Source organism: Eriocheir sinensis, chromosome 11 (genome assembly GCF_024679095.1).
Source record: "Eriocheir sinensis breed Jianghai 21 chromosome 11, ASM2467909v1, whole genome shotgun sequence".
NCBI classification, from domain to species: domain Eukaryota; kingdom Metazoa; phylum Arthropoda; class Malacostraca; order Decapoda; family Varunidae; genus Eriocheir; species Eriocheir sinensis.
In genome coordinates this window covers 5250639-5276675 of record NC_066519.1, presented here as the reverse complement: position 1 = coordinate 5276675, position 26037 = coordinate 5250639, and positions in this window count along the sequence as shown.

Genomic DNA, 26037 nt, shown 5'->3' with positions numbered 1-26037 from the left:
TTTTTCAGTAAGGCCTTCAGCCTAAACAACCGCTTACAGACTCTTTGTAGGGAGCTTGACGTGGAGTTCCTAAACGCATGGGACAATTTCTATGGACAAAATGAGCTCTTCCACAGGGACGGATTGCACCTTTCTCCCATCGGGGCAGCCAGACTCGGAAGGCTCCTCAACGAAGCAGTGCGTGTCATCCGAGCAAAAAACGAGTCACGGCCACGTCCCTCCACCCAGCCCGTGAAATAGACGCCGTGCATCGCAACAAACCCGTAACCGTGATCCCGCAAGTACCACCACCTCTATTACCAAGCCTCTAGATAACTTAAAAATCCTTAGTTTCAATGCGCGTAGCCTAAGAAACAAATTTGATGAACTGAGATGTCTTGCTTTAACAGAAAATTTTGACATAATTGCTATAACCGAAACATTTATCGACACCACAAATATTGATTTAAGTTCCGAATACAACATAGATGGCTACAGACTCTTCAACAAAGATCGTGTAAACCGTAGAGGCGGTGGCGTCGCCCTTTATGTCAAAAGTTATTTGCAACCCACTGACAAAACACCGGGAAACAGTAACGTTGAACATTTGTGCGTGCGAGTAAACATTGCAAAAGTCAATTTAAATATATCTGTCACCTACAGACCTCCTGGCAATCACTGATGACGACCTTGAAATGTACAGCGTCTTAAGGCAGTCACTTAATAACAGCGACTCACTGATATTAGGAGACTTTAACCTCCCCCATATCGACTGGGCGACACTGTCAGGTACAGAAGGCGAGTCACATATAATGATCGAATTTCTTGAAGAAAATTATCTAAGCCAAATGGTTTCTGAGCCAACTCGACAAAATAATATACTCGACCTTGTTATAACGACCCAAGATAACCTTGTCAGTAGTGTCACGGTAGGAGGAGGTTCTTGCGATCATAAATTAGTGCGCGTCGACATTAAAGCTCAATCATCAGTGACTGAAAATAAAGTAAAGGTGCCCAATTTCAAAAGAGCTAACTTCGTAGAAATCCGACAAAAACTAACAGAAATACAACTATCAGATGACGGCAACGTAGAGGAAGCCTGGCTAAGCCTTAAAAATCACTTACTCACTCAGCAGAACACATTGGTCCCCTTGTGCGAGAAGCGAATTAACACTAATAAAAGCCCACCGTGGTTTAATAGCGAAATTAAACAATCAGTCAATGAGAGAAAATTGTTTTACAGGTTAAAGAAAGAACAAAGCACGCCCGAGAACATTAGACTTTATAATGATGCCAGGCGACGAGTAAAAAGATTAGTAGGTCAGGCAAAGCGTAGATATGAAGAAAATATTGCAGCCAACTGTAAAAATAACCAAAATCTTTCTTCAGTTACATAAACAACAGAAAGGCGATCAAAAGTGGTATTGGACCTTTAACAAACAGCGACGGTGCACTAGTGACTGACAGCCAACACATTGCAAACCTCTTAAACAATTACTTTTCCTCGGTGTTTAATACTAACAGTCTTCCTCTCGCTACCACCAACACCAGTACTATTGTAAATCTCGAGCATGCATTGCCTAATTTTGAAATAACAACAGATGAAGTCCTTAAAGCTCTCCATTCACTTAAAACAAATAAAAGTCCTGGACCTGACAAAGTATATCCAACTCTGCTGAAAGAAACGAAGAGCGAAATACTCTCCTCCCTCACAACCGTATTCAATATGTCCTTGCGACAAGGCATCGTCCCTTCGGATTGGAAAAAGGCTAACGTGACACCGATTTTCAAGAAAGGAGACAAAAAAGTACCAGGTAATTACAGGCCCATTAGTCTAACTTCGGTTGTAGGTAAGCTACTTGAGGGCATAATTAGAGACAGAATTGTGAGTTATCTTGAAAGCCACTCATTGATTGGGGACTCACAACATGGCTTCCGAAACAAAAGATCCTGCCTATCAAACCTATTAACCTTTTATAACGACCTCTTCACTGTTTATGACGTAACCAAATCACTGGACGTAGTCTATCTTGATTTCCAGAAAGCGTTTGATAAAGTCCCGCATCATAAATTACTTTACAAATTAAAGCAAATAGGTATTGACGGTCAAGTAAACCAATGGATCGCGAATTGGTTGAGCAACAGACAACAAAGAGTAGTGATTGACGGATTTAACTCAGAGTGGGCGCCTGTCACTAGTGGCGTCCCTCAGGGCTCGGTCCTTGGCCCAGTGCTCTTCATTATTTACATCAACGACGTGGATGTTGGACTCAATAACCGCATTAGTAAATTTGCAGACGACACAAAGATTGGTAACTCGGTTCTCACTGACGAAGACAGGCAAAGCCTCCAAGAGGATTTGCGCAAAATTTCAGCTTGGTCGGATAGATGGGAGATGCCCTTTAACGTAGACAAGTGCCAGGTCCTTCAAGTTGGAACGAGGAATAAGAAGTTCGAATACGAAATGCGCGGCGTTAAACTCAAAAGCGTTCAATGCGTCAAAGACTTGGGGGTCAAAATCGCGTCAAACCTCAAATTCTCACAGCAATGCATCGATGCAGCAAATAAAGCGAACAGAATGTTGGGCTTCATTAAAAGAAACTTTGTATTCAAGAATAAAGATGTAATACTCTGCTCTACAACAGTTTAGTCAGACCCCACTTGGAATATGCGGTACAGTTTTGGTCTCCCCACCATGCAAAGGATATTGCTAAATTAGAAGGTGTTCAGCGTCGGGCAACGAAAATGATCCCTTCCTTGCGCAACAAATCCTACGAAGAAAGGCTTTCTACCCTTAACATGTTCTCTCTTGAGAAACGTCGCCTCTGAGGAAAACTGATCGAATGTTTTAAAATACTTAATGGTTTCACGAATGTAGACAGATCAACATTGTTTATGATCGATGACAGTCTGCGCACGAGGAACAATGGCGTAAAACTCAGATGTAGACAAGTAAATTCAGACTGCACCAAATTTTTCTTCACCAACGTTGTAGTGCGAGAATGAAATAAGCTTCCACCATCAGTGGTCCAGTGTAACACGATTGACTCCTTACAAAATAAGCTCGACCGTCACTTCCTTCAACTTAATATCAACTAGAGTAGAAATGCAACGTTTTGGAGTCTTCTGATTAATGTAAAATCACTTAGGTTTAAGGACAGACCACCAAGTCTGGACCATGGGGTCTGTGTGGTCTGATTTTCTATGTAAATCTATGTCTATGTTCTTCTTCTCTCTCTCTCTCCTATTTTTTTGTATACTACATCTTGAGCTTTTTCTAGTGTATTTTAACTGTTAAAGGATGTTTGGTGTGTATACTTCCTATCTAAAAACCGACCCTCCGCTCAGCTACCCCACAACCTATTTAAGAATTAGAATAACATACAATATACACATAGGCCCTACACAAGCCTACTGAATAGATGGCGCCACTATAAAACACTTGCCTGCGCCATGACGGGCTGGGGCCGACCACCATTCAGGCCCCTCAAGAAAGCCTACAGGCGCTAAAGGCTGAGAGAGAGAGAGAGAGAGAGAGAGAGAGAGAGAGAGAGAGAGAGAGAGAGAGAGAGAGAGAGAGAGAGAGAGAGAGAGAGAGAGAGAGAGAGAGAGAGAGAGAGAGAGAGAGAGAGAGAGAGAGAGAGAGAGAGAGAGAGAGAGAGAGAGAGAGAGAGAGAGAGAGAGAGAGAGAGAGAGAGAGAGAGAGAGAGAGAGAGAGAGAGAGAGAGAGAGAGAGAGAGAGAGAGAGAGAGAGAGAGAGAGAGAGAGAGAGAGAGAGAGAGAGAGAGAGAGAGAGAGAGAGAGAGAGAGAGAGAGAGAGAGAGAGAGAGAGAGAGAGAGAGAGAGAGAGAGAGAGAGAGAGAGAGAGAGAGAGAGAGAGAGAGAGAGAGAGAGAGAGAGAGAGAGAGAGAGAGAGAGAGAGAGAGAGAGAGAGAGAGAGAGAGAGAGAGATTTACATAGATTTACATAGAAAATCAGACCACACAGACCCCATGGTCCAGACTTGGTGGTCTGTCCTTAAACCTAAGTGATTTTACATTAATCAGAAGACTCCAAAACGTTGCATTTCTACTCTAGTTGATGTTAAGTTGAAGGAAGTGACGGTCGAGCTTATTTTTGAAGGAGTCAATCGTGTTACACTGGACCACTGACGGTGGAAGCTTATTCCATTCTCGCACTACAACGTTGGTGAAGAAAAATTGTGTGCAGTCTGAATTTACTTTTCTACATATTAGTTTTACTCAATTGTTCCTCGTGAGCAAAGTGTCATCGATCATAAAAAATTTTGATCTGTCTACATTCGTGAAACCATTAAGTATTTCAAAACATTCGATCAGTTTTCCTCGGAGGCTACGTTTTTCAAGAGAGAACATGTTAAGGGTAGAAAGCCTTTCGTAGGATTTGTTGCGCAAGGAAGGATCATTTTCGTTGCCCGACGCTGAACACCTTCTAATTTAGCAATATCCTTTGCATGGTGGGGAGACCAAAACTGTACCGCATATTCCAAGTGGGGTCTGACTAAACTGTTGTAGAGCGGGAGTATTACATCTTTATTCTTGAATACAAAGTTTCTTTTAATGAAGCCCAACATTCTGTTCGCTTTATTTGCTGCATCGATGCATTGCTGTGAGAATTTGAGGTTTGACGCGATTTTGACCCCCAAGTCTTTGACGCATTGAACGCTTTTGAGTTTAACGCCGCGCATTTCGTATTCGTATTCCTCGTTCCAACTTGAAGGACCTGGCACTTGTCTACGTTAAAGGGCATCTCCCATCTATCCGACCAAGATGAAATTTTGTGCAAATCCTCTTGGAGGCTTTGCCTGTCTTCGTCAGTGAGAACCGAGTTGCCAATCTTTGTGTCGTCTGCAAATTTACTAATGCGGTTATTGAGTCCAACATCCACGTCGTTGATGTAAATAATGAAGAGCACTGGGCCAAGGACTGAGCCCTGAGGACGCCGCTAGTGACAGGCGCCCACTCTGAGTTAAATCCGTCAATCACTACTCTTTGTTGTCTGTTGCTCAACCAATTCGCGATCCATTGGTTTACCTGACCGTCAATACCTATTTGCTTTAATTTGTAAAGTAATTTATGATGCGAGAGAGAGAGAGAGAGAGAGAGAGAGAGAGAGAGAGAGAGAGAGAGAGAGAGAGAGAGAGAGAGAGAGAGAGAGAGAGAGAGAGAGAGAGAGAGAGAGAGAGAGAGAGAGAGAGAGAGAGAGAGAGAGAGAGAGAGAGAGAGAGAGAGAGAGAGAGAGAGAGAGAGAGAGAGAGAGAGAGAGAGAGAGAGAGAGAGAGAGAGAGAGAGAGAGAGAGAGAGAGAGAGAGAGAGAGAGAGAGAGAGAGAGAGAGAGAGAGAGAGAGAGAGAGAGAGAGAGAGAGAGAGAGAGAGTGTGTGTGTGTGTGTGTGTCTCCTGAAGCTGCAGGCGCGCTGGGTGCCGCACTCCACGCACACGGCCAAGGCTTCTGACCAGCCTTGGTTCGGCCCTCGGTGTCGCGCTGCTTCGGATGCCAAACGCCGTGCCTGGGTAGCCTATAAAAGGCGCCCTACAGCAAGAAATAGGCAACTACACCGGGAGGCAGCCGAGCACATAAGGAGGACACAGGACTGGGCCATCCAACAGTGGAAGGTAAGCCTCAGGGAGAAGCTCAGGGGTGGCCAGGTTGGAACAAAGAGGTGGTGGAGTATTGTTAAGGAGCAACAGGGTGAGGACCGCTACACCACTATTCCTCCTCTCCTGCACAATGATGGCAGTTTCGCCCACTCCACCCTCGACAAGGCCAACCTCCTGGCTCAGCACTTCTCACGGAAAATGAGAGTTCAGGAGCCAATGAGAACCCCCCTGTGCTTCCAAAAATAGTGAAAGAGACAATAGTGACAGTGCAGACGAGTGAGGCGGAGGTTAGGTCACTTCTAGCGGCTGTGGACGATAAAAAGGCAGTGGGGCCGGATAGCTTTAGCCCACGCCTATTTCGCCAGTGTGCTGCAGAGCTGGCCTACCCACTCGCCACCTTGTTCAACAAATGCCTGAGATCCAGCCACTGGCCTAGTGCGTGGAAAGAGAGCAGAATAGTGCCAGTGCATAAGAAGAACTCAAAGGCCAAGGTAAAAAACTACAGACCAGTGTCGCTATTGCCGGTGCTGAGTAAAGTGCTTGAAACAATAGTGACAAAGCGAATCACCCAGCACCTGGACACGCACCACATACTAAGCACGAGGCAGTACGGGTTCAGACAAGGCCTCTCTGCAGCTGACCTGCACTTACTGCTCTCTTCCAAGTGGAGTGAAGGTCTGGACGAAGAAAGAACCTCCGCTATAGTGGAGCTGGACATCGAGGACGCGTTTGATCGCGTGTGGCACGCTGCCCTTGTATCAAAGCTCTGCGCCGCTGGGATAGGCGGGCCCCTCCTGCAGCTCCTTGGGAACTACCTTAATCACAGACACATTAGAGTTGTGGTTAATGGGCAGTCATCGGAAAGACAGCAAATCGCAGCAAGTGTCCCCAAAGGAAGCTGCCTTGGCCCTCTGCTTTGGAAAGTGTACATAAATGACTTACTCCATCTCATCCCTCCTGCTACGGCGTATACGGATGACATCACACTGTTCCAAAGCTACGGGCCGGGGGAGGAGGCGACCACAGCGGAGCAAATGAACGCATCATTAAGTTGCATCGCAGCCTGGGGAGCGAAGTGGCAAGTAAAGTTTGCCACTCACAAGACGCAGCTCCTCTACGTCACGAGAAAAAAAAATCGGTCCTGCCTCTGACGTTCGACGGGAAGCCCTTGAGCCAACAAGAGGAAATGGAGGTCCTGGGGGTCACATACGACAGCAAGATGACCTTCAGGACACACATGAACGGCTCGCCAGGGAGGCCTCAGGGAAGCTGGCTTCCCTAAGAAGAATGTCGTGGCTCCTCGACGGCAGGGAGCTGGAGGTGCTGTATAAGTCACAAATCCGCTCCTCCCTTGAGTACGCGTGCCTCGCGTGGGGCGGGGCGGCACACAGGCACCTCGCCCACCTGAACAGGGTGCAGGACCGGGCGGAGCGGCTAATAAGGAGCAGCAGCACAGCCTGGGATCCACAACTGCAGCCGTTGCAACACCGGCGAGATGTAGCAGGCCTGACGGTAATGTTCAAGGTGCAGCAACTGAGGCAGCCTCACCTCCAGGAGCTGTACTAGCAACGCCGCCGGAATCTGGTCACCACTAGGGCAGTAGCGTCTGCCCCCGAACAACTGCTCCAGCGCCGCAGCAGGACATGGCACTACCAGCGGCAGTTCCTGTACACCTACGTCGGCTTGTGGAACACTCTCCTTGCCTCGCAGCAGAACCTTGATGGCGTGACTCTGCAAGGCTTCAAGGAGTGTGCGCACCAGTGGCTAATGGCAGGTCGACGTGGGTGAAAAGACACAAGGCAGGCCTTAAGATAGGCGGCTGTAATGAGGCTAGTGCTATCTATACTTAACTGATTATGTAGCACTCCTATATTGTGTAATAGTGTAAATAAAAAAAGAGAGAGAGAGAGAGAGAGAGAGAGAGAGAGAGAGAGAGAGAGAGAGAGAGAGAGAGAGAGAGAGAGAGAGAGAGAGAGAGAGAGATAGAGAGAGAGAGAGAGAGAGAGAGAGAGAGAGAGAGAGAGAGAGAGAGAGAGAGAGAGAGAGAGAGAGAGAGAGAGAGAGAGAGAGAGAGAGAGAGAGAGAGAACTGGCCTCGACGAAGAACCACCTGGTAAACTACAGGTCAGGGACAGCTGGGCTCGCTGATAAGAGGTGTGTACTGGTAGAGGCGCTGGCTTTAATTGACACCCTCCTGGTAACACACGCAAGTGAAGACATCCTGCAAAGGACGGTGGCGTGTTCAGCCAAACCCCACAAGATCGAGGCTGATGCAGGTGCCGCCATCTCTGAGGATAACGGCGATACTCTCACCAGTGAGGTCAACAAAACCACGTCAGGTAAAAGTACCCGCCCGCCTCCACCTCCATCCCCACGACTATCTATCCAAGTAAAGGAAAACGGAGTAAATCCAAGCCCTCTTCCTACTCCTCCCCCTACACTTCCACTCCTCCCCTTGTTACTCCTCCTAGTACCCTATATCCCTGTCATCTTCCTAATCAAGAACCTTCCACACCACCCTAAATCCCTCCCATCTCCCTAACCCAGAACCTTCCACACCAGCCTTCCACCACCCAGCTCCTTCCCCACCAGCCTCCCACTGGTAGGCTGGTAGGGTAGGGTAGGCGATGGCTGAGTGGTAGCCTGCTGGGCCCACATTCACCGCGTGATGGACGACGCGAGTTCGAGTCCCCACGCTACCACTGCGGATTTTTCAGTCACCGCCGAGTGGCTTAAAACTACCCATATGCTTTCCTGAAGACCACCCTTCAACCCGGACTCTAGGGGAAACCGTTCAAGTTAATCAAGAACGAGTTCCGGGGGGCAGCATGAGCCAAGAGAAGATTGCGCCACTATAAACAATTGCCTGCGCCATGACGGGCTTGGGCCGACTACCATGCAGGCCCCTCAACCAAGCCTACCGACGCTAAACGTAAAAAAAAAAAGCTTCTCCCCCACCAGCCTCCCAACACCCATATCCTCCCCCACCAGCCTTCCTCCACCCAGATCCTCCCCCCCCCAGCCTCCCACCACCCAGATCCACCCCACCAGCCTCCCACCACCCAGATCCTTCCACCCCCCCAGCCTCCTACTTCCCAGATCCTCCCCCACCAGCCTCCTACTTCCCAGATCCTCTCCCACCAGCCTCCCACCAGCCTCTCACCACCCAGATCCTCCCCCCCAACCTCCTACTTCCCAGATCCTCCCCCACCAGCCTCCCACCACCCAGATCCTCCCCCCCCAGCCTCCTACTTCCCAGATCCTCCCCCACCAGCCTCCCACCACCCAGATCCTATCCCACCAGCCTCCTACTTCCCAGATCCTCCCCACCAGCCTCCCACCACCCAGATCCTCCCCCACCAGCCTCCCACCACCCAGATCCGCCCCACCAGCCTCCCACCACCTAGATCCTCCCCACCAGCCTCCTACTCCCATATCCTCCCCACCAGCCTCCCACCACCCAGATCCTCCCCACCAGCCTCCCACCACCCAGATCCTCCCCACCAGCCTCCCACCACCCAGATCCTCCCCCACCAGCCTCCTAACTCCCAGATCCTCCCCCACCAGCCTCCCACCACCCAGATCCTCCCCCCCCCGCCACCCACCACCCCGAACCTCCCCACCAGCCTCCTAACTCCCAGATCCTCCCCACCAGCCTCCCACCACCCAGATCCTCCCCACCAGCCTCCCACCACCCAGATCCTCCCCACCAGCCTCCCACCACCCAGATCCTCCCCACCAGCCTCACACCACCCAGATCCTCCCACACCAGCCTCCCACCACCCAGATCCTCCCCCACCAGCCTCCCCCCACCCAGATCCTCCCCACCAGCCTCCCACCACCCAGATCCTCCCCACCAGCCTCCCACCACCCAGATCCTCCCCACCAGCCTCCCACCACCCAGATCCTCCCCACCACCCTCCTAACGCCCAGATCCTCCCCCACCAGCCTCCTACCTCCCAGATCCTCCCCCACCAGCCTCCCACCACCCAGATCCTCCCCCACCAGCCTCCCACCACCCAGATCCTCCCCCACCAGCCTCCCACCACCCAGATCCTCCCCCACCAGCCTCCCACCACCCAGATCCTCCACCACCACCCTCCCACCACCCAGATCTTCCCCCACCAGCCTCACACCACCCAGATCCTCCCACACCAGCCTCCCACCCCCCAGATCCGCCCCCCCCAGCCGCCCAATACCCAGATCCTCCCCACCAGCCTCCCACCACCCAGATACTCCCACACCAGCCTCCTACCACCCAGATCCTCCCACACCAGCCTCCCACCACCCAGATCCTCCCCCACCAGCCTCCCAATACCCAGATCCTCCCCCACCAGCCTCCCACCACCCAGATCCTCCCCCACCAGCCTCCTACCACCCAGATCCTCACCCACCAGCCTCCCACCACCCAGATGCTCCCCCACCAGCCTCCCACCACCCACATCCGACCCCACCAGCCTGCCACCACCCAGATCCTCCCCACCAGCCTCCCACCACGCAGATCCTCCCCACCAGCCTCCCACCACCCAGATCCTCCCCACCAGCCTCCCACCACCCAGGTCCTCCCCACCAGCCTCCCACCACCCAGATCCTTCCACACCAGCCTCCCACCACCCAGCTCCTCCTCCACCAGCCTCCCACCACCCAGATCCTCCCACACCAGCCACCCACCACCCAGATCCTCCCCACCAGCCTCCCACCACCCAGATCCATCCACACCAGCCTCCCACCACCCAGATCCTCCTCCACCAGCCTCCCACCACCCAGATGCTCCCTCACCAGCCTCCCACCACCCAGATCCTTCCACACCAGCCTTCCACCACCCAGATCCTCCCACACCACCCACCCACCACCCAGATCCTTCCACACCAGCCTTCCACCACCCAGATCCTCCCACACCAGCCACCCACCACCCAGATCCTCCCACACCAGCCACCCACCACCCAGATCCTCCCACACCAGCCACCCACCACCCAGATCCTCCCACACCAGCCACCCACCACCCAGATCCTCCCATACCAGCCACCCACCACCCAGATCCTTCCCCACCAGCCTGCCACCACCCAGATCCTTCCACACCACCCACCCACCCCCCCGGTCCTCCCCACCAGCCTCCCAACACCCAGATCCTCCCCCACCAGCCTCCTACCACCCAGATCCTACCCCACCACCCATCCACCACCCAAATTCCTCCACACCACCCTTCCACCACCCAAATTCTTTCACCCCACCCTCCCACCACCCAGATCCTTCCACACCAGCCTTCCACCACCCAAATCCTACCACACCAGCCACCCACCACCCAGATCCTCCCACACCAGCCACCCACCACCCAGATCCTCCCACACCAGCCACCCACCACCCAGATCCTTCCACACCAGCCTTCCACCACCCAGATCCTTCCACACCAGCCTCCCACCACCCAGGTCCTCCCCCACCAGCCTCCCTCCACCCAGATCCTCCTCCACCAGCCTCCTACCACCCAGATCCTACCCCACCACCCATCCACCACCCAAATTCCTCCACACCACCCTTCCACCACCCAAATTCTTTCACCCCACCCTCCCACCACCCAGATCCTCCCACACCACCTTCCTACCATCCAAATCCTCCCACACCACCCTCCGGCCACAGTCCTATCCCTACCTCTGCACCTGTACCCACTCTCCCACAGCAACCCGCTCCCCTCCCACCCCCAATCCATCCAGCTCCTCGTCTCAACTTCAATCACCTGTACCAGAAGGGACGAGACGCCGAAACAAGTGGAGGAAGAGAGGCTCAGGATCGCCCAGAATTCCTGCCGCGTACAGGCCTCCGCCGCGCCATGCGGGAAGTCAGCCACACCCGGCAAGACGCCAGGAACCTCAGCGACAAAGCGGGTGTGATTACTTCCAGGGGCGCTCGTACACCGCCTCTACCTACAGCGTTTGACTTGCTGACCGGATGCAGCAGGAATTCATTCAGGCAGTCTGGCAGAGCAGTCAGGAAACAGTGATTGCCCTCAGAAGTGTAGCCTGGAACCCACAGCCGTACCACTCCAGCATTCAGCACCAGCTGATTGGGCCCTCAGTGGCGAACCCTTATCAGCTACCTGAGTACCAGCACTACCTGCAAGTCTTGCCACCCACGCACCCAGCTCACCATGGCGCCGCCTACCGGTACTCGCCACTGGGACTATAGTGCAGTGCTAAGTGAACTTAATATTGTGTCGGCCAATCTCAGGGGGTTCCACACCAACATCGGGGAGCTAACCCACAGTGTGTTAAAACAACGTGTGGATGTGGTGTTCGTGTGCAAGACCTTCCTAGACAATAGTGTGCCGGCCAATTACGCTCGGGTGAATGGGTATTCCCCCTGGGTAAGGAAGGACCACTCCACCCAGGACGACAGTTCCTGAACACCTACGTCGTCTTGTGGATCACGCTCCTTGCCTCGCAGCAGAACCTTGAGGGGGTGACTCTGCAAGGCTTCAAGAGTGTGCACATCAGTGGTTGGCAGGTCGACGTGGGTGAAAGGACACAAAACAGGCCTTAAGATAGGCAGCAGTAATGAAGCTGCCTTTGGCCTATAGTGATAAGTGAGCTTAATTGATTATGTAGCATTCCATTATTGTGAAACGGTGTAAATAAAAATAGAAGAGAGAGAGAGAGAGAGAGAGAGAGAGAGAGAGAGAGAGAGAGAGAGAGAGAGAGAGAGAGAGAGAGAGAGAGAGAGAGAGAGAGAGATAGAGAGAGAGAGAGAGAGAGAGAGAGAGAGAGAGAGAGAGAGAGAGAGAGAGAGAGAGAGAGAGAGAGAGAGAGAACACAAAGAAACACAAAGGAAGAGCAGACAACAGCAGACCTGCTTGTCCTTAAGAGGCTGTTTGTGACAAGCTACACTAACTATCTAATCAAAGGTGGAAGATGAAGGACAGCAGAGGCGGAGGCTCCTCCCCACCCCCCCCCCATCCCTCCAGCCAAAGCCAAAGGAAAAAGAACCATGCAGCATGGAAAAACTGCATAGAATGTATGTAGGAAAGAGGAAAGAACTACCATTACTGGTACAACTAACCGGGCGATAAAAACGGACAAGGACACCAGTATTCGAAAGAACTTAACGTTATTACGACAATGAGTAATATCTTAGTTGCTGGTTGGATTCAAAATACTTGTCTAATCTATTCTTGAAGGCCTTAACTGTTGTACTGTCAACGACATCACAGGGTAGAGAGTTCCAAACATTAACAACTCGATTGAAGAAGAAGTGTTTGGCTTCGTGCGACGAGAATCTTTTACCACTTATCTTCAAATTCTGATTTCTTCTTGTTCTATTTGATCGATCAATTGTAAAGTAATCTTCCGCATTAATATCACTGAATCCTTTAAACATTTTAAACACTTCTATTAGATCGCCTCGCATTCTTCGTTTTGACAGGCTGAATAAATTTACTTCTTTAAGCCTTTGTTCATATGATAAATTTCTCAACCTAGGAATCATCTTTGTTACTCTTCGTTGAGCCCTTTCCAACTTTTCTATGTCTTTTCTGTAATAGGGAGACCAAAACTGTACACAGTACTCTAGACGGGGTCGAACCTGCGAATCATACAGTTTTAATATTACTTTTTCCGATTTATTATTAAAGACTCCTCCGATGAAGCCAGCCAATTTGTTTGCAGTTTTAACTACCTCTGAACAATGCTGATCGGGCTTCAAATCGCTTGATATAGTGATTCTAAGATCCTTTTCTTTACTTACTGCAGAAAGTTGTTGGCCATTCATTACGTACCGAACGTGATTGTTATTTTTTCCGATGTGCAACACTTTACATTTGTCAACGTTAAATTTCATTTGCCACTGATTGGCCCAACGTGCAAGTCGATCTAGATCTGATTGTAAAGCCTCTTCGTCGAGTGTCGCAGTTACTTTACTAGCAATTTTTGTGTCATCAGCAAATTTTGATACTTTGCAAGTGAGCCCATCATCGATATCATTAACATAAATTAAGAAGAGCATGGGACCAAGCACTGATCCTTGAGGTACGCCGCTTTTGACATCGAGCCAGTTAGATGTAACACCGTTTAGAACTACTCTCTGTTTCCGCTCAGAGAGCCAGTCCACAAGCCAATTGTGAATGTTACCCGAGATACCGTGTGCCAATAATTTGCTGAGGAATCGTTGGTGGGGTACTTATCAAATGCCTTTTGAAAATCCAGATATATGATATCTACTGATCTGCTTTCATCGAACACCTCAAAAATATAATGAAAAAAATCAAGTAAGTTAGTTAAACATGAACGTTTACTACGGAAGCCATGTTGCGAATTATTTATTATATTATTTTCTTCGAAGAATTTCGCCATATTGTCGCGAATGATAGTCTCCATTAACTTACAAACAATCGATGTCAGGCTAATTGGTCGATAGTTTCCTGGATGAGACTTGTCCCCCTTTTTGAAAATTGGTGTGACATTTGCTAGTTTCCAATCCGACGGAACTTTTCTAGTTGTTAAAGATTTATTGAATATGATGGAGAGCGGTTTACAAATTTGATGTTTGATTTCTTTTAAGACCCTAGGGGTAATTTTGTCTGGACCAGGAGCTTTGTTTTCTTTAATCTTTTCAATTGTGCGTAAAATGTCACTTTCTACGATGAGCACGCCACTTAACATCTTTTCGGTCCTTCTAACCTCCGGCGGTTGAGGTGATAACCAATCTTGGTCGGTAAATACGGATGCGAAAAAGTTATTTAGGACTGTAGCCATTTCATTTTCATCGTTCGTGTGGTTACCATTTTCATTAGCAAGCGGTCCGATACCACAAGTGAGTGACTTTTTATTACTTACATAGCTAAAAAATTCTTTAGGATTAGATTTACTCGTTTCCGTTATATATTCTTCAAGATTTTTCTTGCTCCGTTTTATTAATTTCTTGGTTTCGCGGCGAATTCTGTCCAACTCTAGTTTGTCAGCCTCACTCTGAGTTGATATGTCTCTACTGTATACGCGTTTTTTAAAAGATAGGCTATTTTGATTTTCGTTATTCCACCATTTGGGTTTCTTCTTAAAAGCTGAACGTCTGTTACGATAGGGTACGCATATGCTTATGGCATTGTTCAGTATTATGGTGAGGACCCCCCAAGATTTATCAATATCTGTTTCCGCCGAGATTTCAGTCCAGTCAGAATTATTTTGAATTGATCGGAGTCTTACGAAATTCGCTCTCTGATCAATCAATCAATCAATCAGGCACCTTTTCTTTACTAGGAGTTACTTTACTTTCTTTAATATGGATGCTGAATGTGATTGTTCGGTGATCGCAAGAACTAAAAACTGGACCAACATTGACTTCGTTAACTAGATCAGCTGTCGTTGAAAAGATAAGGTCAAGTATATTATTTTCCCGAGTCGGTTCTTGAACGTGTTGATGCAAATCACTTTCTAGTAAATTTGTATACAGGTCGAGCCCTGTATGACAGTTCAACGGTTCACCCCATCTTTTCACTGGCAAAAGAGAGAGAGAGAGAGAGAGAGAGAGAGAGAGAGAGAGAGAGAGAGAGAGAGAGAGAGAGAGAGAGAGAGAGAGAGAGAGAGAGAGAGAGAGAGAGAGAGAGAGAGATAGATAGAGACAGAGAGAGAGAGAGAGAGAGAGAGAGAGAGAGAGAGAGAGAGAGAGAGAGAGAGAGAGAGAGAGAGAGAGAGAGAGAGAGAGAGAGAGAGAGAGAGAGAGAGAGAGAGAGAGAGAGAGAGAGAGAGAGAGAGAGAGAGAGAGAGAGACTGGATTAGCTAGTCGAGTGTTTGTAAAGTCTCCGGAGCTGACATTCACAGTTGAGTATTCCGTTATGTAGCATCTCTTATGTTTGAGGAATATACGATTGAGGAGGAGGAGGAGGAGGAGGAGGAGGAGGAAGAGGAGGGGAAGGAAGTGGCGGATGAGGAGGAGGAGGGGGATAAATGGAAGGGCAAGGAAACATGGAAACCTTTCAAACATGGAAATGCAGGCAACAGTAAGTCTATTGGCTCATTGCGAGGTCGCCCGCTTTTGTGATTTAATCTGCTCGACAGCCACTTGGGGCTTAGTGAGCAGATGAAAGCACCTCGATATTGAGGAGCAGATGAAAGCACCTCGTTATTCAGTTTACTCCCGACGCAGCGAAATGACGGTCGATTCAATATTTGAAGGAGTTGATGGTATTCGCATTTACTACTTCTGAGGGAAGATTGTTCCAGTGGCGGATGACTCGGTTTGAAAAGAAACTCCTTCCAATGTCTGTGTTACATCGACTCGACTGAATGGGTAAACCATTTTTTCTAGCTCTTGAGTTGGTTTGCAGTTCAAAGAATTTGGAGTAATCGACGTTATTTAACTTTTTCAGGTACTTGAAGACTTGAATCATATCCCCTCGTAGTCGTCTGTTCTCCAATGTAAAGAGATTGAGTCGCTTGAGTCGTTCCTCGTACGGTTGAGCCCTTAAGGTTGGAATCATCTTCGTGGCGCGTCGTTGAATCCTTTCCAGTAAATCAATGTCCTTTCTGTAATTAGGAGACCAGAACAGAACTGCATACTCGAGGTGCGGTCTTACCATGGAATTATACAAGGATAGCATCACGTCTGGTGTTTTACACTCGAAGTTCCTCGCTATGAACCCGAGCATAGTGTTGGCTTTGTTGTATGCTTTTTTACAGTGATTCGCGTGTTTCAGGTCACTTCTGATTGTGACTCCAAGATCCTTTTCCTTCTGCATCGCCTGCAGAGGTTTCCCATTCATGATGTAAGTGTGGTTACTATTTTGGGACCCAATGTGCATAACTTTGCATTTGTCAACATTAAAGGACATTTGCCATTCGATAATGTAATTGAGGTCTTTCTGAATGATTTCGCAGTCGGTCTTTGTGAGGGCCTTTCCACCCACCTTAGTGTCGTTAGCAAATTTTGATATTGTGGATTTCAGTCCTGATTCTAGGTCATTGATATATATGATAAAGAGAATAGGTCCCAGCACTGACCCTTGAGGCACTCCACTAGTGACTGGAAGCCAATCGGAAGGCTGTCCGTTAAGTAGTACTCGTTGTTTTCTGCCGGTGAGCCAATTTCTTATCCACGCGATCAGATTGGCTCCAATGCCCGCCGAGTGCAGTTTCTTAAGGAGTCGCTCGTGCAGTACCTTGTCGAAGGCTTTCTGAAAGTCCAGGTATATAACATCACTGGGGATGTGGGCATCCCAGTTCTTATATATACCTTGGAAGAAGTATAATAAATTCGTTAGGCAGGAGTTTCTGAAGCCATGCTGAGTGTCGGAGATTATATTATTGTCTTCTAGAAACTTAATTAACAAGTTTGTCTCTAATAATCTTTTCGAGTATTTTTTCTGCCACTGATGTCAAACTTATGGGCCTGTAGTTTAATGCAACGCTTTTGTCTCCTTTTTTGAAAATCGGTGTTACGTTTGCCATCTTCCGGTCTTCCGGGATCTTGTTCAATGGAACAGACTGGTTGAATATGTTAGTGAGTGGCTGAAGTATTTGTTGTTTAAGCTCTTTTAATAACTGCGGGGACAAACCGTCAGGTCCTGTTGACTTGCTCGTGTCGAGTTTGTCCAAATACTTTTTCACTTCTTGGTCGAATATTGAGCCAATTTCCAGGGGCGTGATCCCCCTCGGCGGGTCAGGGCTCTCGGGAATGGTTTCGATTTCCTCGACTGTGAATACGGATGCGAAGTTACTGTTGAGGATTCTGTCCATCTGTTTACTGTCCTGAGTTAAAGATCCAATCTCGCCTGTCAGGGGACCAATATTGGATTTTATTTTCTTTTTCGATCTTATGTACGTGAAGAATTTCTTGGAGTTAGTTTTGATTTCGCGCGCTATTTGCTTTTCATAGTTGCGTTTGCTACTCCGAATAAGGCTGCGACAAGCTCTGAGGCTGTTGTGGTACTGTGTACGGGCTTTGGCCGTGGCATTCTCTTTTATCAGATTATAACTCCTTTTTGTTTTAGGTTTACTGCCTTTCTTATTTCTCTGGTCATCTACGGTGGATCTACGGGCCCATTTACTCGCCTGGATTTCGTAGGCACTGTAGCCTTCTCTACCTGCAACAGCTTATCTTTGAAGACGTTCCACGCCTTGTCGATTGTATTGTCGGTGAGGTCAAGTTGGTCCCAGGTCGTAGGGGGAAGCAGCGCACGGGCTAAGTTGAAATTTGCTTTTTTGTAATCTGGTATCACTGACGGATTATCTACGAGTTTGTGACATATGTTGACAGTAAAACGGATTAAGTGGTGGTCGCAACCATTAAGTTTCTCACCAACTGTACAGTCGCGAATGAGGTCGGGGTCGCTTACTAATACCAGCAGATTGTTTTCTCTTGTTGGTTGAGTTACAACTTGAGTGAGGTACGACTCATCCACCATTTATATAAGTCTGTTACCCTCTTGATCTCCAGTCATCAGTTCCCAGTCAATGTGTAGTTAAAGTCCCCAATTATAATGGCTTCCTTGCTTTGTGTTAGAGAGTGAATCTCTTCGTAGAGGGCAGTGTCATCGGCTACCTGTTGTTTTGGAGGCCTGTATACGGTTGCAAGTGTTAGTTTCTTGTTATTTGTGGTTATTTCCACATAGACAGAATCGTATTTCTGTGCGTCCTGTTTGTCTATTTTTATGGCATGCAAGGAGTGTACTTTTTACGTAGCAAACTACTACTCCTCCTTTCTTGTGCTTTCGACTTTTGTGGAAGCTTTCGTATCCAGGGAATGACAGTTCGGATTCTAGATGTGCAGAGTTGGCCCAAGTCTCTGTGATGGCTACCACATCTGGTTTCTCTGTTGCAATATTCGCCCTAATTTCGTCCTTTTTGGGTATTAAACTACGTGCATGTGTGTACATGATGGAAATGTGACCCCTGTTTTTGCCGTGACGAGTTGTACCACTTCGCTTGTCGGAGGCGTCGTTAGTTACACAGTTACTTGAGAGTCGCACCGACGCTACGGGTTGGTTGATCAAGGGCTGTCTTTGCCCCGCCCTCGCCAGCAGTTTTTTGACAGGCTTTTCGAAAAGCTTTTCACTGTCTCGTCCAGAAGCCTCCCTAAACGCGCCGAACCAACCTCATTCAGGTGTAGTCCATCGTTCCAAAACAAGTTTGGGCGCTCAAGGAAGTGATGCCAGGCGTTTGTGAACGCTACGCCTTCGTCGTCACAAATTTCCTTCAGACTAGTATTGATGTTGCTCTCTTTGCAGTTGAAGCCGGCGTAAGCGCTGATTCTAAGTAGAATTCCAGAGACAATGACGTGAGGGGACTTGGTCTTGTAACGCCGAATAACTTGACGGTATTTTGATAGTAGGGCTTGAGGCTGAGTAGATTGAATGTCATTTGTCCCCGCGTGAGTCAGATAAACTGTGTCTTCCTTCGCGCTTTCCGTGACAGCATCGACAGCTGAAGTAAAGTCGTCCAATTTGGCTCCCGAAATACAACAGCACATCCTCGTCTCTTTATTCCTGCCGCAGAATTCCGTTAATTGACCTCTAACCAGCGAGTCCCCTACAAGTCTAGCAGATGTTTTCCGTTTGTCTGTGCCCGGAAACTGTGTCTGATCTACGCAGACCACAGCAGGAAGAATGTTCTTGTGGCGTCTAATGGATGAGTAGTGAGCAGTGGGAGTGGGGTGGCGACTGGACGTGGAGGCGTTAGGAGGGCTGGTAGAGGGAAGGGACAAGGGGGAGCCAAGGAAGAGGGAAGAGGAGGAAGAGGGGGGTACTAGTGGTCGACTAGGGGGGAGTAGAGGAGGACAGGAGGAGGGGAGGAGGAGGGAGGAGGAGAGGGCAGAGGCGGAGGAGGAGAGGGCAGAGGCGGAGGAGGAGAGGGCAGAGGCGGAGGAGGAGGGGGCAGAGGCGGAGGAGGAGGAGGGGCAGAGGTGAGGAGGAGGGGGCAGAGGCGGAGGAGGAGGGGAGAGGAGCAGAGGTGAGGAGGAGGAGGGGGGCAGAGGCGGAGGAGGAGAGAGGGGCAGAGGCGGAGGAGGGAGAGGGGGAGGAGGAGAGGGCAGAGGGAGGAGGAGGGCAGAGGTGGAGGAGGAGGGGGGAGGGAGGAGGAGGGGGCAGGAGGAGGAGGGGGAGGGAGAGGGGCAGAGGGGAGGAGGAGGCGGCAGAGGCGGAGGAGGAGGGGGCGGAGGGGGAGGCGGAGGAGGAGAGGGCAGAGGCGGAGGAGGAGCGGGCAGAGGCGGAGGAGGAGAGGGCAGAGGCGGAGGAGGAGGGCAGAGGTGGAGAGGAGGAGGGAGGAGGAGGAGGAGGGGGCAGAGGTGGAGGAGGGGGGCAGAGGCGGAGGAGGAGGGGGAGAGAGGGAGGAGGAGGGGCAGAGGCGGAGGAGGAGAGGGGCAGAGCGGAGGAGGAGAGGGGCAGAGGAGGGAGGAGGAGAGGCAGAGGAGGAGGAGGAGAGAGGCAGAGGGGAGAGAGAGGAGGGCAGGGAGAGAGAGAGAGGGAGGAGGAGGGCAGAGGAGGGGGCAGGTAGAGGAGGGAGAGAGAGGTGAGGTGAGTGGGAGAGGCAGGCAGAGGAGAGAGGGGAGAGAGAGAGAGGACTGGATTAGCTAGTCAGTGTTTTGTAAAGTCTCAAGGCAGCATTCTGAGTTGGAGTATTCCGTTATGTAACATCTCTTATGTTTGAGGAATATACGATTGAGGGAGGAGGAGGAGGAGGAGGAGGAAGGAAGAGGAGGAAAGGAAATGGCTTGGATGAGGGGAGTAGGAGGGATAAATGGAAGAACAAGAAACATGAAACACTTTCAAACAGCGGAAATACACAGGCAACAGTTGCAGTCTAATGAAACTCATACTTTGAGGGTCCTTCCCTTTTAATGACGTTAATCCTGCTCATTTGACAGCCACTTGGGGCTTAGTGAGCAGATGAAAGCACCTCGATATGTGAGGAGCCAGAGTGAAAGCTTCCTCGTTATTCAGTGGTTACTCCCCGACGCAGCGAGTAATGACGGTCGAGCTCAATATTGAGAGGAGTTGATGGTATTCGCATTTTACTACTTCTGAGGGAGAAGGAATTGTTCCAAAGTGGCGGATGACTCGGTTTTTGAAAGAAACTCCTTCCAATGTCTGTGTTACATCAGGCACTCGACTGAATGGGTAAACCATTATTTCTGGCTCTTGAGATTTGGTTTGCAGTTCAAAAGGAATTTGGAGTAATCGACGTTATTGAGCTTTTCAGCTACGAAGACTTGAATCATTTCCCCTCGCAGGCGTCTTTTCTCCAACGGCGTAAAGGGATTGAGTCGCTTGGAGTCACGTTCCTCGTGCAGGTGAGCCCTTAAGGTTGAGTATCATCTTCGTGGCGCGTCGTTGAATCACCCAGTGCAAAATCAATGTCCTTTCCTGTAATGGGACCAAACAGAACTGCATACTCGAAAATTTGCGAAGTGCGCTACCATGGAATTATACAAGACCGCCGTTTGGTGTTTTTACACTCGGTTCCTCGCTATGAACCCGAGCATAGATGTTGAAAACTTTGTTGTAAAGCTTTTTACAGTGGATTCGCGTGTTTCATGTCACTTCTGATTGTGACTCCAAGATCTTTTTCCTTCCATCGCCTGCAGGAGTTTCCTTCATGATGAAAGTGTGGTTACTATTTTGGGACCCAATGTGCATAACTTTGCATTTATCAACATTAAAGGACATTTGCCATTTTCCGACCATTCGAAGTAATAGCAATTGAGGTCTTTCTGAATGATTTCGCAGTCGGTCTTTGTGAGGGCACTTCCACCCACCTTAGTGTCGTTATGCAAATTTTGATATTGTGGATTTCAGTCCTGAGTTCTGGGTCATTGATTATATATGATAAAGAATGGGTCCCAGCACTGACCTATGAGGCACTTTTCCACTAGTGACTGGAGAAGCCAATCGGAAGAGCAGTCCGTTAAGTGCAGTATCGTTGTTTTCTGCCGGTGAGCCAATTTCTTATCCACGATCAGATTGACTCCAATGCCCGCCGGTTAAGTTTCTTAAGGAGTCTATCGTGCGGTACACCATCGATAGAGCTTTCTGAGAATCAGGTATATAACATCACGCAGGATGTGGGCATCCCAGTTCTTATATATACCTTGGAAGAAAGTATAATAAATTCGTTGGCTTGGAGGGCTTGTTTCTGAAGCCATGCTGAGTGTCGGAAGTTATATTATTGTCTTCTAGAAACTTAATTAACAAGTTTGTCTAATAATAAATCTTTTCTAAGGGTATTTTTCCTGCCACTGATGTCAAACTTATGGGCCTGTAGTTTAATGCAACGCTTTTGTCTCCTTTTTGAAAATCAGGTGCTTACGTTCGCCATCTTCCACTCTTCCGGGATCTTGTTCAATGGAGACAGACTGGTTGAATATGTTAGTGGAAATTGGCTGGTATCTGTTGTTTTAAGCTCTTTACTTAATAACTGCGGGACAAACCGTGGAGGGTCCTATTGACTTACTCGTGTCAAGATTTGTCCATTCTCTTTTCACTTCACTTGGTGAATATGGAAGGGCCAATTTCAGGGCGTGAAGATCCCCTCGGCTTGGTCAGGGCTCCTCGGGAATGGTTCAATTTCCTCCTACGGATGCAGAAGTTACTGTTGAGGATTCTGTCCATCTGTTTACTGTCCTGAGTTAAAGATCCAATCTCATACCTGTCAGGGGACCAATAATGCTAGATTTTACTTTCTTTTCGATCTTATGTACGTGAAGAATTTCTTGGAGTTAGATTTTGATTTCGCGCGCTATTTGCTTTCACATAGTTGCGTTTGCTACTCCGAATAAGGCTGCGACAAGCTCTGAGCTGTTAATTGGTTTACAATATGTACGGAGCTTTGGCCAAGTAACATTCCTCTTTTATCAGATTATAATTCCTTTTTTTTTAGGTTTACTGCCTTTTTTATTTCTCTGGTCATCCCACAGCGAGGTGGATCTACAGGCCCATTTACTCCTTACCTGGATTTCGTAGAAGCTGTAGCCTTCTCTACTGCAACAGCTTATCTTTGAAGACGTTCCTCGTTGTCGATTGTATTGTCGGTGAGGTCTCAAGTTAAGTCCCAGGTCGTAAGGAAGGCTTAGCCTGCAGAGCTAAGTTAATTCCGTTTTTAATCTGGTATCACTTTGACGGGATTTATCTACCGAGTTTGTGACATATGTTGATATTAAAACGGATTAAGTGGTGGTCGCCAACCATTGATTTCTCACCAACTGTACAGTCGCGAATAGAGGTCGGGGTCGCTATAATACCAGCAGATTGTTTTTCTCTTGTTGGTTGAGTTACAACTTGGTAATTGCAGCTCATCCACCATTTCTATAAGTCTGTTACCTCATTGATCTCCAGTCATCAGTTCCCAGTCAATGTGTAGTTAAAGTCCCCAATTATAATTTAACTTCCTTGCTTTGTGTTAGAAGGTGAATCTCTCTTTTATGAGGCAGTGTCATCGGCTGCCTGTTGTTTTGGAGGCCTGCTGCGAGTTGCAAGTGTTGGTTTCTTGTTTATTTGTGGTTATTACCACATAGACAGAATCGTATGTTCTGTGCGTCTGTTTGTCTATTTTTTATGGCGTACTGCAGTGTACTTTTTGCACGCTTTAACAAACTACTACTCCTCCTTTCTTGTGCTTTTTCGACTTTTGTGGAAGCTTTCAATATCCAAGAGAATGACAGTTCGGATTCTAGATGTACAGAGTTGGCCCCAGAAGTCTCTGGTGATGGCTACCACATCTTGAGTTCTCTGTTACTGTCAATACGCCCTAGAATTTCGTCCTTTTGGGTATTAAACTACGTACATGTGTGTACATAGTGATGGAAATATGACCCCTGTTTTTGCGCATTGACAGGTTGTACCGCTTCAGCTTGTCAGGCGTCGTTATTTGTTACTGTGAGTCACACCGACACTACAGGTTGAATTGATCAGGCATCGCCACCCACCTACAACATGTTTTTGGCAAAACACTCGAAAAGCTTTTCACTGCTACTAATCCAGAGGCTCTCCTAACACCTTGAACCAACCTCATTCAGGTGTGGTCCATCGTTACAGAAACAAGTCTGGGCGCTCAAGGAAAGTGATGCCAGGCGTTTGTGAACGCTACGCAACATAACTAAATCAAATACAATGTTCGCTCAGCTAAATATTGATGCTTTCCTCTTTTTGCGGATTTAGAAGCCGGCGTAGCTTGCTGATTCTAGGTAGAATTCAGAACGACAAGCGACGTGAGGGACTTGGTCTTGTAACATGAATGACTTGACGGTATTATTTTGATAGTAGGAGACTACTGAGGCTGAGTAGAATGAATGTCATTTTGTCCCGCGTAGAATCAGACCAAACCAAGGTCTTCCTTCAACACATTCCGTGACAGCAAACGACAGCTGAAGTAAAGTACGTCAATTTGGCTCCCCGGAGATACAACAGCGCATCCTCGTCTCTATTCCTGCCGCAGAATTCCGTTAATTGACCTCTAACCAGCAGGTCCCTTACAAAGGTCCTATGAATGTTTTCAGTTTGTCTGTGCCCCGAAACTCTGTCTGATCTACATATGAACCACAGGCAGGAAGAATGTTCTTGTGGCGTCTAATGGATGAAGTAGTGAGCAGTGGGGAGTGGGGTGGCGACTGGACAATGGAGGCGTTAGGGAGGGCTGAAGTAGAGGGGAAGGGACAAGGGAGCCAAGGGGAAGAAGGGAGGAAGAGGCGGAAGGGTACTAGTGGTTGACCTTAGGGGGGGGAGTAGAGGAGGGAGGATGTTGAGGATGTGGAGGGAGGGGGAAAAAGAAAGAAGTGAGTAAAGAGGAGGGCAGCAGGCCGGAGGAGGGCGGGAAAGCCCGGCGGAGAGGAGGGGGCAGAGGCGGAGGAAGGAGGGGAGACAGAGCGGAGGGAGGGAGGGGGCAGGAGGCGGAGGAGGGAGGGGGGCAGAGGCCGGAGGAGGAGGGAGGGCAGGAGGCCTTGGAAGAGGGAGGGAGGCAGAGGCGGAGGAGGGAGGGGGGCAGAGGCTGGAGGAGGGAAGGGGGCAGAGGCAGGAGGAGGAGGGGGCAGGAGCCCAGGAGGAAGGGGCAGAGGGCGGGGGCGGAGGAGGGGGCAGGGAGGCAGGAGGGAGGAGGGGGCAGAGGCGGAGGAGGAGGGCAGAGCGGAGGAGGAGGGGGAGCAGGGCAGCCGGAGGAGGAGGGGCAGAGGTGAGAGGAGGAGGGGACAGAGGTGGAGGAGGAGGGGGTGAGGCGGAGGAGGGAGGGGGCAGAGGTGGAGGGAGGAGGGGCAGGAGGCGGAGGAGGAGGGCAGAGCCCAGGGAGGAGGAGGGAGGCAGAGGCAGAAAGAGGAGGGGACAGAAGGCGGAGGAGGAGGGGGCAGAGGTGGAGGAGGAGGGCAGGAGGCGCGGAGAAGGAGGGGGCAGAAGCGGAGGAGGAGGGGCAGAGGCGGAGGAGGAGGGGCAGGAGGCGGAGGCCCAGGAGGGGACGGAGGCGGAGGAGGAGGGGGAGCCAGAGGCGGGAGGAGGAGGGAGGCAGGAGGCGGAGGAGGAGGGGCAGTGTCGGAGGAGGGAGGAAGGGGCGGAAGAAGAGCCCCCAGGAAGGAGTAGGGTGGGAGGAAGAATAGTTCGTGGTGGTGGGGGTGACATCTGGAGTTTGGGGAAGGGGGCAGGGGGTGATAGTGATGGGTGAGTGATGGCAGTTTTCCGGTTAGGGGAGGACCCCAGAAGGTGGAGGTGAAGAGGGGGGTTAGCTGACCGAGTGGGTGATGAGGTGGAGGAGGGGAAGGAGAGGGAGGCAGGGGAGGGATGTGAAATGGAAGGGCTACAGGAGGAGAAGGTATGTGATTTGGTAGAATTTCCGGAAGAAGAAGAAGAAGAAGAAGAAGAAGAAGAAGAAGAAGAAGAAAAAAGAAGAAGAAGAAGAAGAAGAAGAAGAAGAAGAAGAAGAAGAAGAAGAAGAAGAAGAAGAAGAAGAAGAAGAAGAAGAAGAAGAAGAAGGAGAAGGAGAAGAAGACGAAGAAGAAGAAGAAGAAGAAGCGCGGGGAATGACGTCACAATTTCCCATAACAAGGCATTTGAGCGTTTCAAATCCTCGTTCGTTGACTGAAGTACCTGAATACGTGAGTCTAAGACACATTACCTACACATCGATTCGCTGGTTTGGAAGTGAATCACAGCATATTTCTTTGAACAATTACAGCAATTGAAAAAGCTGGACGGCATGATTACTTTGTTATTTACTGTTGCAAGACGATATAACGGTGAGCTTTACAGTTAAGATGAATTTAGTATCCGCGTGGGCTATGCTGAACACCTGGAGGGAGGTGGGTTGGGTCGGTCGAGTCACGCGGGAGAGTTTAAGGTCTGAAGGGCTCACACGTGTTTTACCTGTGGGATTAAAATTCTCTGGAGGATTAAACTTTTCCTCCTTTTCAAGACAGGTGTGCTGGTACGTACGGGTCAAACTTTATACTTCTACGTTAGTGACAGATTATCTACGTTAGTAAGGCACGAGAA